This window comes from Helianthus annuus, chromosome 15, assembly GCF_002127325.2.
Source record: "Helianthus annuus cultivar XRQ/B chromosome 15, HanXRQr2.0-SUNRISE, whole genome shotgun sequence".
Lineage (NCBI taxonomy): Eukaryota > Viridiplantae > Streptophyta > Magnoliopsida > Asterales > Asteraceae > Helianthus > Helianthus annuus.
Window position 1 is genome coordinate 4,610,033 of NC_035447.2, and position 10,151 is coordinate 4,620,183.

Sequence of the window (10,151 nt, forward strand, 5' to 3'; positions counted from 1 at the left end):
ACCACATTTGCTCGAAGCGGGTGTGGCTCGGATGTAGCTCTTGAAGGTTCAGGAGACAGGGTTGCTGATGTGCGTTCGCGTGCATTCCCTTCCTTCCTTTTGTTAAAGAAGGTGTTCATGTACCCTCTGCGGTTGTGAACCGGACAGGAGGGATTTGAAGCTTGAAGAGAATGAAGGCAATGCGGTTCCCCTGTGTCTGAGATGCGGTTCAGTCCAACGGCCAACGCTGGTTTTGAGCATCTGACACACCTGAATGGGCTCGTGTGTGTCATGTCCGCATATTCCACGTGTGCTCGTGGGTATTGCGGATAGGTATTATACCCCCTTATAGTGTAGAGATATATATTTTTACCTATTTTTAGGGGTATGTTAAAAAACGACATGCGGTATGGGTTATGGTGCGGTATACCAGAGAAACCGCATGCCGCTTATAATTGGATAATGTAGTCGCTTTTTGTTGCATACGTGGCTGATCGCACGTGTGAGTTGGTGGAAGTTGGTGAGATCTTCCTGGCATGTGCTGAAATGAAAGGACGTTTGCACTGCCCGAGGCATTAAATGCACTGTAGCGAAGAGTGTAAACGTCTCTTGTGTCAGGCGCGTGGGCGGCCACGCGCGCGTGATAACCGTCAGCGGAAACGGCGCTCGACACGTGGTGTCATACGATTCGCCCTTTTTGAACGTGATCATTTGTTTTCTCCCTCCGCATTAATTGCGATGGGTAGAAAATCATGAATGCCGGGTATTACTGGCCCGGCATGCACCTGGACGCCGTCAAAGAGTTGCGCAAGTGCATCGACTGTCAACGTCATGCTCCAAAAACCTTGCGGCCAAAAAACAAGTTAGTCCCCGTCACAACCGCGTGGCCCTTTCAGAAATGGGCAATTGACGTTGTGGGACCTTTCCCTGACGCTCCAGGTGCGGTCAAATTTATCATAGTAGCGGTTGATTACTTCACAAAATGGGTGGAAGCAAAACCGCTCGCCTCAACCACTGCTATGATAACAAGGAAGTTCATTTGGGAACACATCATCTGCCGTTTCGGTTTACCAATGTGCATTGTCACCGACAACGGTACCAACTTCGCTGCCGACGAATTCCAAAAATGGCTAAAAGAACTACATATTGAGCACATATTCTCATCAGTCGCACACCCGCAAGGGAACGGCCAAGTCGAGAGTATCAATAAAAGCTTAGTCGAAGGGATCAAGGGACGGTTGGGAACGGCCAGGCGTGGCTGGGTCGATGAACTCCCAAGTATCTTATGGGCTCACCGAACAAGCCCAAAAACAAGCAATGGGGAAACACCCTTCATCCTAGTCTACGGTTCAGAAGCGGTGATCCCCGCAGAAGTAGGTCTCCCCTCTCCTAGAATGTTGGCTATTGAGAAACTAGACAACAACATGGAACGCAGGATCGATTTGGACCTCTTGGAAGAAAGGCGTGAAAACGCTGCCATCAATGAGGCCAAATACAAATCCAAACTTGAAAAGTAGTACAACGCGCGCGTCCGCGTTTGTTAGCTAGTGGGGGTTGTACGGTGAGCCCATAAGATACTTGGGAGTTCATCGACCCAGCCACGCCTGGCCGTTCCCAACCGTGCCTTGATCCCTTCGACTAAGCTTTTATTGATACTCTCGACTTGGCCGTTCCCTTGCGGGTGTGCGACTGATGAGAATATGTGCTCAATATGTAGTTCTTTTAGCCATTTTTGGAATTCGTCGGCAGCGAAGTTGGTACCGTTGTCGGTGACAATGCACATTGGTAAACCGAAACGGCAGATGATGTGTTCCCAAATGAACTTCCTTGTTATCATAGCAGTGGTTGAGGCGAGCGGTTTTGCTTCCACCTATTTTGTGAAGTAATCAACCGCTACTATGATAAATTTGACCGCACCTGGAGCGTCAGGGAAAGGTCCCACAACGTCAATTGCCCATTTCTGAAAGGGCCACGCGGTTGTGACGGGGACTAAGTTGTTTTTTGGCCGCAAGGTTTTTGGAGCATGACGTTGACAGTCGATGCACTTGCGCAACTCTTTGACGGCGTCCAGGTGCATGCCGGGCCAGTAATACCCGGCATTCATGATTTTGGCCACTACCATGCGTGGTCCCGCATGTATGCCACATATGCCCTCGTGTATCTCTCGAATGAGGTATGTGGCATCCTGGGGGTTGACGCATCGTAGTAGTGGCCCGAGGTATGATTTGCGGTATAAGATACCGTCTCCAATTTGATAGTGGCACGCTTTGTATTGTAGTTTGCGTGCTTCTGATTTGCTTTCGGGAGTCACACCTGATTGTAGATATGCGATAATAGGTGTCATCCATGATGTTGACCCGTATTGAATGACATTGACTTGGCGCAGGGGTACCGAAGGATTTTGCAGGATTTCGATGCGTATCTCCTTTGCCAAGTGTTGGAAGCTGGTAGATGCGAGTTTCGATAGTGCATCTGCGGACTTGTTTTCGCTTCGATTAATATGGCGAATATTGAACGAAGCGAATTTGGATTTTAGTTGCAGGACTTGCTCGAGGTAGAGGATCATGATATCCCCCTTTGCGGCATAGTCGCCGCGTACTTGGCCTGCAACTAACAAAGAGTCGATGTGTGCTTCCAAATGTTGCACGCCGATTTTGACTGCTAAACTTAGCCCCGCTAACAGAGCCTCATATTCTGCCTCGTTGTTTGTGCTTTTGAATTCGAGGCGGATTGCGTATGTAAGCTCTTGGCCGTCAGGGCTGACGAGTCGCAGACCTGCACCCGCATCTTCGTCGTTGGAGGCACTATCTGTGAAGAGTGCCCATGTCTCTGAGGAGGGTGGCGTTGGTGCAGGAGTTTGTGCTTCTTCGCATTCTTGGATGCGATTCACCGGTACTTCGGCGGCGAAATCAGCTAAGATCTGGCCTTTAATCGCGGGGCGCGGTTTATAGTGTATCGTGTGCGCGCCCAGCTCGATTGCCCATTTTGCTAATCTCCCAGAGATGTCGGGTTTGGAGAGGAACGGGCCGATCCTGTAATTGGTTAGCACTGTGATGACGTGGTTTACGAAGTAGCGTCGCAACCGTCTTGAAGCGTGCACTAATGCTAGCACCAATTTCTCCATTATTGAGTACCTCGTCTCTGGGTCGTTGAGCATCTTGCTGATATAATAGATGGGTGTTTGAACCCCCTTTCGCTCCACTATTAATACCGCACCCACCGCGTTATCCGCGGCGGATAGGTATAATATGAGTGGCTCATCTTTGCGTGGTGCGGTTAAAGTAGGGAGTTGTATCAAACACTCCTTCATTTCCCGGAAGGCCTGTTCAGCCTCTGCGGTCCACTGGAATTGTTCTTTCTTTGAACAGCTCCGCAGGGTCTTGATGAACGGATAAGACTTAGCTGCGTGGTTGGCTAAGAATCTATTAAGTGCCGCTAGCCTGCCGGCTAGCCGTTGCATATCCTTCATCGATGAAGGCGATGGCATGCGCTCGATCGCCTGGACTTTCTCCGGGTTTACCTTGAATCCATCTTTAGTGACGATTAACCCAAGGAATTTGCCTTCTTCTATTCCAAACGAGCATTTCCCTGGATTGAGCTTTATGTTAACGCTGCGCAGAGTTTGGAATGTTCTTTCAATATCTGTGAGCATGGTTTCTTCTTCCATGCTCATGACGACCAGGTCGTCCATGTAGATCTCGACACTTTTGCTTATTTGCCCGCGGAAAGTGTCGTTCATCAACTTTTGGTAGGTTGAGCCCGCGTTGCGCAACCCAAACGGCATCTTTGTGTAGCAGTAATTTCCGGTGGGAGTCCGGAATGCCGTTTTGTCTTCATCCTCGATTGCCATTTGTACTTGATGGTACCCTTTGTAGCAATCGAGGAAACACTTCCACCTGAATGGTGCGAGATTATCGACTTTTTCGTCGATTTCTGGAAGCGCGTAACAGTCCTTGGGGCAGGCTTTGTTAAGGTCTTTGTAATCGACGCACATGCGCCAGCCCCCGGACGGTTTTTCTACCATGACTGGGTTGGATAACCACGTCTGGTATTTGACTTCCCGCAGGATGCCTGCGGAGAGCAGTTCTTCGATCTGCTCTTGCATCGCCTGATTTTTAGCTGACCCAAGGTGGCGTTGGCCTTGGATCACTGGCTTAATACCTGGCATGGTATTCAAGTGATGTTGCGCAATATCACGTGGGACCCCGGTCATGTCTGCGGGTGTCCACGCGAAGATGTCTTGGTTCCTGAAGAGAAGCTGCTTCAGTTGCGCTTTGATGGTCGGGGATAAGGCGTGACCCAATGTGACCTTTTGTTCTGGGTATCTCGCGTTGAGAACCCATTTTTCTGGTTGGTCGTTGGGAGTGGGCCTTGCGACCTTGGTCGGACGTACTTCGTCCGACATCATGACGTCCCTGCGGGCGTAGATTATCGCGACCCCCGATTCGGTTGGGAAACCAACCGCAGAGTGGGGACCGACGTAATCATATTGAAATCTCCTTGGGATTCTCTCCCGAGGAGTACGTCATATCTGGAGGTGTGAGGTAAAACCATGAAGTTTACCTCTTCTGTCCTTGTGCGGTTTCCGCTGGAAAGACGCACAGGGAAGGTAATCTGGCCTAGGGGAAAGACAGTTTCCCCTGCGAACCCGGTTAACGGGTAATCTACTGCTTACAACGATCTTTGTCCTCCTGGTCGAACTGGTTGAAGCATTGTTCGTAGATTATATCAGATGTACTGCCCGGGTCGATGAATAGACGCTCGGTGCAGTAGTGTGCCAGTTGGCCTGAAATGACGACGGCGCGCCTATCGCGCGGTCCGCCTCGGACTTTTGGAAAGACGACTTGCTCGTCTTTCCAGTCACATTCCGGCCTTCTTGCCGCTTTTCGCGGCCTGCCCTTGCCTCCGTGGATCATGTGGGTGGAAGCCACGTGCATGGTTCTCTTCCCGGAGGAGGTAACTTCGCCATGAGGGGTAATGCGCTTGGTGGGTTTTTGCCCACCTGGCAAAAGATGTTGCAGTTTCCCCTCCTTTAAGGCGCGCTCAATCTCCAGTCGGAGACTGATGCAGTTGTTGGTGGTGTGGCCCGAGTCCTTGTGGTACTCACAGTAGAGTGTGAGGTCCTGATTTTTCTTGGACTTCATTGGTTGAGCCGGTCGCAAGAACTGTGGGTCCGCAAGGAGGACCTCACTTGGCGACATGGTGATCTCGGTCCAGTTGCGGTCCCGAGATTCTTTTTTTGACGCCCGACTGTCTCGGGCGGGGTTGTAGTTCTTTGGGTCGAACGTGTTGGTTCGCGGGAAGTATGGTTTGGAAATATCGCGATTTCCAACGTCCCGGTTGCGTTTATTGTTACGCTTGGACCCTTGGTGGGATGTTTCGGCTTGGGGCTTTGCCTTTGTCACATGCGGTTCAAGTGACCGCTGTGTCTGGGCGTATGTCTTGACCGCGGTCATGACATCTTCCCATTTTTTGGGCAAGCCCTCCTTGCCAGAGATGGTCATGATCATCTCTCTGTCTTTGACGGCCCGGATGAAGTGGTTTCGTGCCATCTGGTCTGCCACGTCACCTATCTCTAGGCACTCTTTATTATATCGGACGACGAATGCTTCGAGCGATTCGTCGTCCCTTCGCCAGATGTTCATGACGTCCAACGAATCTCGTTCGTGGCGTCGCTGCTGGCAAAAATGGGCGAGGAACTTGGTACGCAAGTCCTCGAATGAATCCAGTGATCCCACTGGCAAAGAATCGAACCATGCCCTGGCCAGGCCCGTAAGGGTCTGGGGGAAAAAATTACACCAAGTGGGTTCATCCCACTGGCCGTTGATGCCCGCGCCCATGAAGATGTTCATGTGGTCGTCCGGGTCGGTCGAACCACTGTATTTCCCAACGTTGAATGGGAACTTTGTCGTGGTGACATGGGCGTTGGCAATCCGCGTACCGAACTTGGAATTTTCGGCCGCTGCCTTTGGCCTGTATGGCTCGTTCGCAGGGCGCTTTGCCGCCCTAAGGTATGTGTTGCGGGGGTGACTGGGAGGAACATAGTTGCGTCCTCCCGGTCTGCTACTGGTGTCATGTGAATCACCGCGGTAGCTATGGTCGTCAGGGTCGGTATGACCGTACCCTTCGGTGTATGGTTGTGGGCCCAATCGGCTCTGAATGCCTGGGCCGCGTCGGGAGGTTGATCGCCTCCTGTCCCCGCCTTGGGGGCCAAGGCGGGTATGCACCGGTCCTCTGGTATGGGACCCGTATGAGGAATCGTGCTCGTTGAGGGTGTGGACCGAACAGTAAGACGATCCCCGTTCTTCACGTCGGCTTCTTGAAGCCGGGCGTGAATGTATCCTGCCGTCGTATTGTAGAATACGCTCAACAGGGGTGTGCGGTGCTGGGGGAAGCCCAGCTCGTATATTCGCTTCAGTACAAGCGCGGTTGTATGCTGCAGTCAGCGTGGCTGCCTGCTGCTCGTACCAGGCATGAATGGTCATGCCTGGTGGGATCACAGATGGGAACTGTGATAAGTCATGTCCGAACATAAAGGAGGGGCTCCTTTGTGTGGACGTGCCAATGTGTCCGGGTTGGGAGGTCGAGGCATTGACCCCTACCGGGTTTGGGATTGGAGGATTTTGGTTATCCGCAGTGTTGTTTTGGTGATCAGTCATGATCGTGAGAGAGGAAAAAGGATGGTTTAGAAAATGCTAAGAGTAGCGGTGGGCGCCAATGATGAAACAATGGTTAACCGGGCAGGGTTAACACACTGGTCTCGTCAAGAAGGGTTAATCCCTTCCTCTCGAGGATCGCTGGCTGGATCACCGGTGGTTGATCTCCTGCACAAGGAAACAAGCCGTGACTCGTAACAAGGAGGATGGGGTGGGGGGTGCTCCTTGTTACCACTCTCCGGCGTGAGAATCAGTAGTTTGCTTGGGAAGCAAAGTAAGATAGTAGTAGTAGTGAGAGAGTTGTGAGAAGATACCTCAAACCTGGTTTGGGGTTGGTATTTATAGCCGAGGAGTGAAGGAGGATGATGATGGATGGACTGACGACGTGCTGCACCTTTTCAGGTGTGTCAGGCTCGTCGGTTATGGAGGTTACGCCACGTCAGTCCATTGCTTACGTAGCTCTGACAGGTAACTGCCATTGGTGCCACTTGCACTGTGGTGTCAGTACCACTTGATTGAGTGCATAGGATGCGGTGCAAGCCGCATCGCTACGTGCGGTAACATCTGAAGTTACCGCGTCTCCTACTTGTGATCAAGGAATACGCGAGATGCGGTGCTAGCCGCATCGTCGTCTTGCCTGCATCCCTTGTCGTGACGAAAATGTCCGTATGGTGCGGTGTCAGCCGTACCGCTACGTTCATCTTCTTCTATGCCTAAGGTAAGGCTTTCCTGTATTGATAGAAGTGTTCACTGGATGCGGTGCGATGCCGCATCGCTGTGAATACTTCCGTTTTCATACACCAGATGTGATGCTATGTCGCATCACTCTACCGTTCTTATGTTCCATGTAAGTCCTCCTTTGTTACTAGATAGATTGGATTCAACCCTTGTGTCGACGCGTTCCCGCATGGGCACAAGTAGGTTGTTAGCTAGTGGGGGTTTTGATAAGGGTAATGGTCACTCGCGGTCGATGCTGACGCGAGATCTGGGACCATACGCCTTCATCTACATTTGGATATACTTTTTTTTTTAATCTAATACATTTTTTACTTATTTTATATACATTTTCATAAATTTTGTTCCGAACAGAGTGAAGTCAAATTGTGGTTTCTTTTTTTCCAAAGCTTTAGTTAATCCTATAGAATAAGTTATGATTGTACGTGATAGATTCAATTTACTTTACGTTATGATCCAATCGCAATACTTATATAGGTTACATTGAGTTCAATCAGATATGTCGAAACATACGTTTTCGTATTGTTAACACATCACCTAATACTTGAAAAAATCATTCGATGTTTGCAATGTACTCGCGCCGCATTGCGCACATGCCTTATTACTGGTTAAACATAATCTGTAAGATATTGATTGCTAAATGAGTTGACCTGGGACAATGTATTAGGATTGTAGTGGTGAACTTGGACACGTTAGTTGTCGCATATGAAGGTAGTTCGCATGTGCCACACGCTTTCTCTCGACACCTCATTTTTATTCCAACTAGTGGTAGTCTCCAGCCGCGTTGAGGCGGAAATTCGATATAACTCGGTCGGAATCGAATTGGTTCAGTATTTATACGGTACCGATACATGCTAGAAATCAAATGATACCATAATATTAAATTTATTGTAAATATTTGGTGTACAATTTTTTTAAAGTTCATGTTTGGAAAAAAAAATAGCGTGAATTTTAACAATAAAGAATAGAGACGTTTGGCCTATACATTAATACTATAATTTTTCATTCTAATACAAAATAAAATATGGATTCTTGTTCTAACAAAACCAGTGGCGCAGCTTAAGAGGGGCCGAGGGGACACCCGACCCCCCTAACTTTTCGCTCAATAGTGTTATATATGTAGTTTTCGTATAGAAATTTTTTGGTATATACATTTCCGACCCCCCGGTTCTATAGAAATTTTGGGTATATACATTTTCGACCCTCCTTCTTCATTGTCAAGTTTCGCCACTGAACAAAACTATATAGCTAATCATATTTATCTTAAACAAAATGAAAAAAGATAAATTAGTAATGTAAGTAGATTAGAATATGAAATTTCAAATCTGCGTTTACAAAATTAACACAAACCATTGAAAAGTATCCTTTTTTCAATGTAGTGAAACCTCAAAGATAAGCAACCAACTCTCTTCTAATTCTCTCACCACCACCATCTGGTGACCATCACCACCACCACCAGACGACCACCACAACCACCCTCTCAGACGATGGCTGGTGTTATCTTCTACCAACACCACCGCCACTATCTTCGACCCACCACCTTCCTCTTTCACCCCTCCGATTGAAATCCCGTTCCTCAACCATTACCGCCACTCACCTCCACCGTTCTCTCTTCTCCCTTCTCGCTCACCTCACCAGTACTCCTTACACCGTAACCCAAAAGTTGACGGCGTGTCGGTCTTCAATACCACCAAGCGCGGGGTGATTTTAACATCACCGGAGCCTATGATGATAGTCGTTTTGTGTGGTGGAGGAAAAAAAACAAAAACATGGTACAAATATGCTGCTTTCTGTTAAGAGAGTAAAATTGTAAAGGTGGAGAAAGACATGTGGCAGCCTGCTAACACTTTGATAACTTAGGGTGAACGGGGCGCAATCGGTGAGGTGATCGGTGAACCATTTCCCCGATCGGGAACACCGCCGCCATCCCCGCGGGGTCCCGAATCGGGGGTGAAGATGGGCATGGACTCACCGATGGAGGAGGGGGGAAGTTTGGTGGGCCAGCCTTGGATCCATCCAATCATAGATTTTCTTTGTTTTTTTTTTTTTTTTTTTTTTAATAAAAAAATAAGGGGAGTTAAGAGGGGAGTGGCGCCATCAAATGGGGGTGTTAGGGGAGTTTAAGAGGGGAGTTGACGTGGCACACGGGGATTGGTTTGGCGTAAGAGAGGGCACTCACCTATTAGGTGTGCACCCCCTTCACCCTTACTGTTTCACCGACATTTGTGAATTAATATATATGGACAATATTATATATCTTATACTACTTGTATAAAAGAAATTTAAATATTATTTTTAAATAATCATGAGAATCATTATTTTGTATATATTTATACGAAATGTAAATGTTAGATAATTTTTTTCAGTTATAAAATACTAGAACAAAAAGGGGTAGCAACGCAGTTTGTTGCCCGTTAATTTTTATTTCAATGTAATTTCTATTTTGAGAATTAATGAAAATATTATTAGGAAAAAAAAAACTCATGTATGTTAAACATTCAAAGACTATACAAGCTTGACTTATATTTTAAGAACATTAAACTAATTATACAAACATAATGTGGAGCACAAAAATAAGATTGAATGATTGATACGTAAAAGTAGATGTGAAGATTAGAATATTAGATCGATACTCAATAAAACTTCACGTGTGAATAAAATTGGTCCACGTTTGCAAACCCTTTCTAAACTAATTAGTTTCTTGGAAACATTTTTACTCCAACTTTTTAAAAAATCACTATTTTATATGTATAAACTTTGCAATGTATTTGCCCATACAAT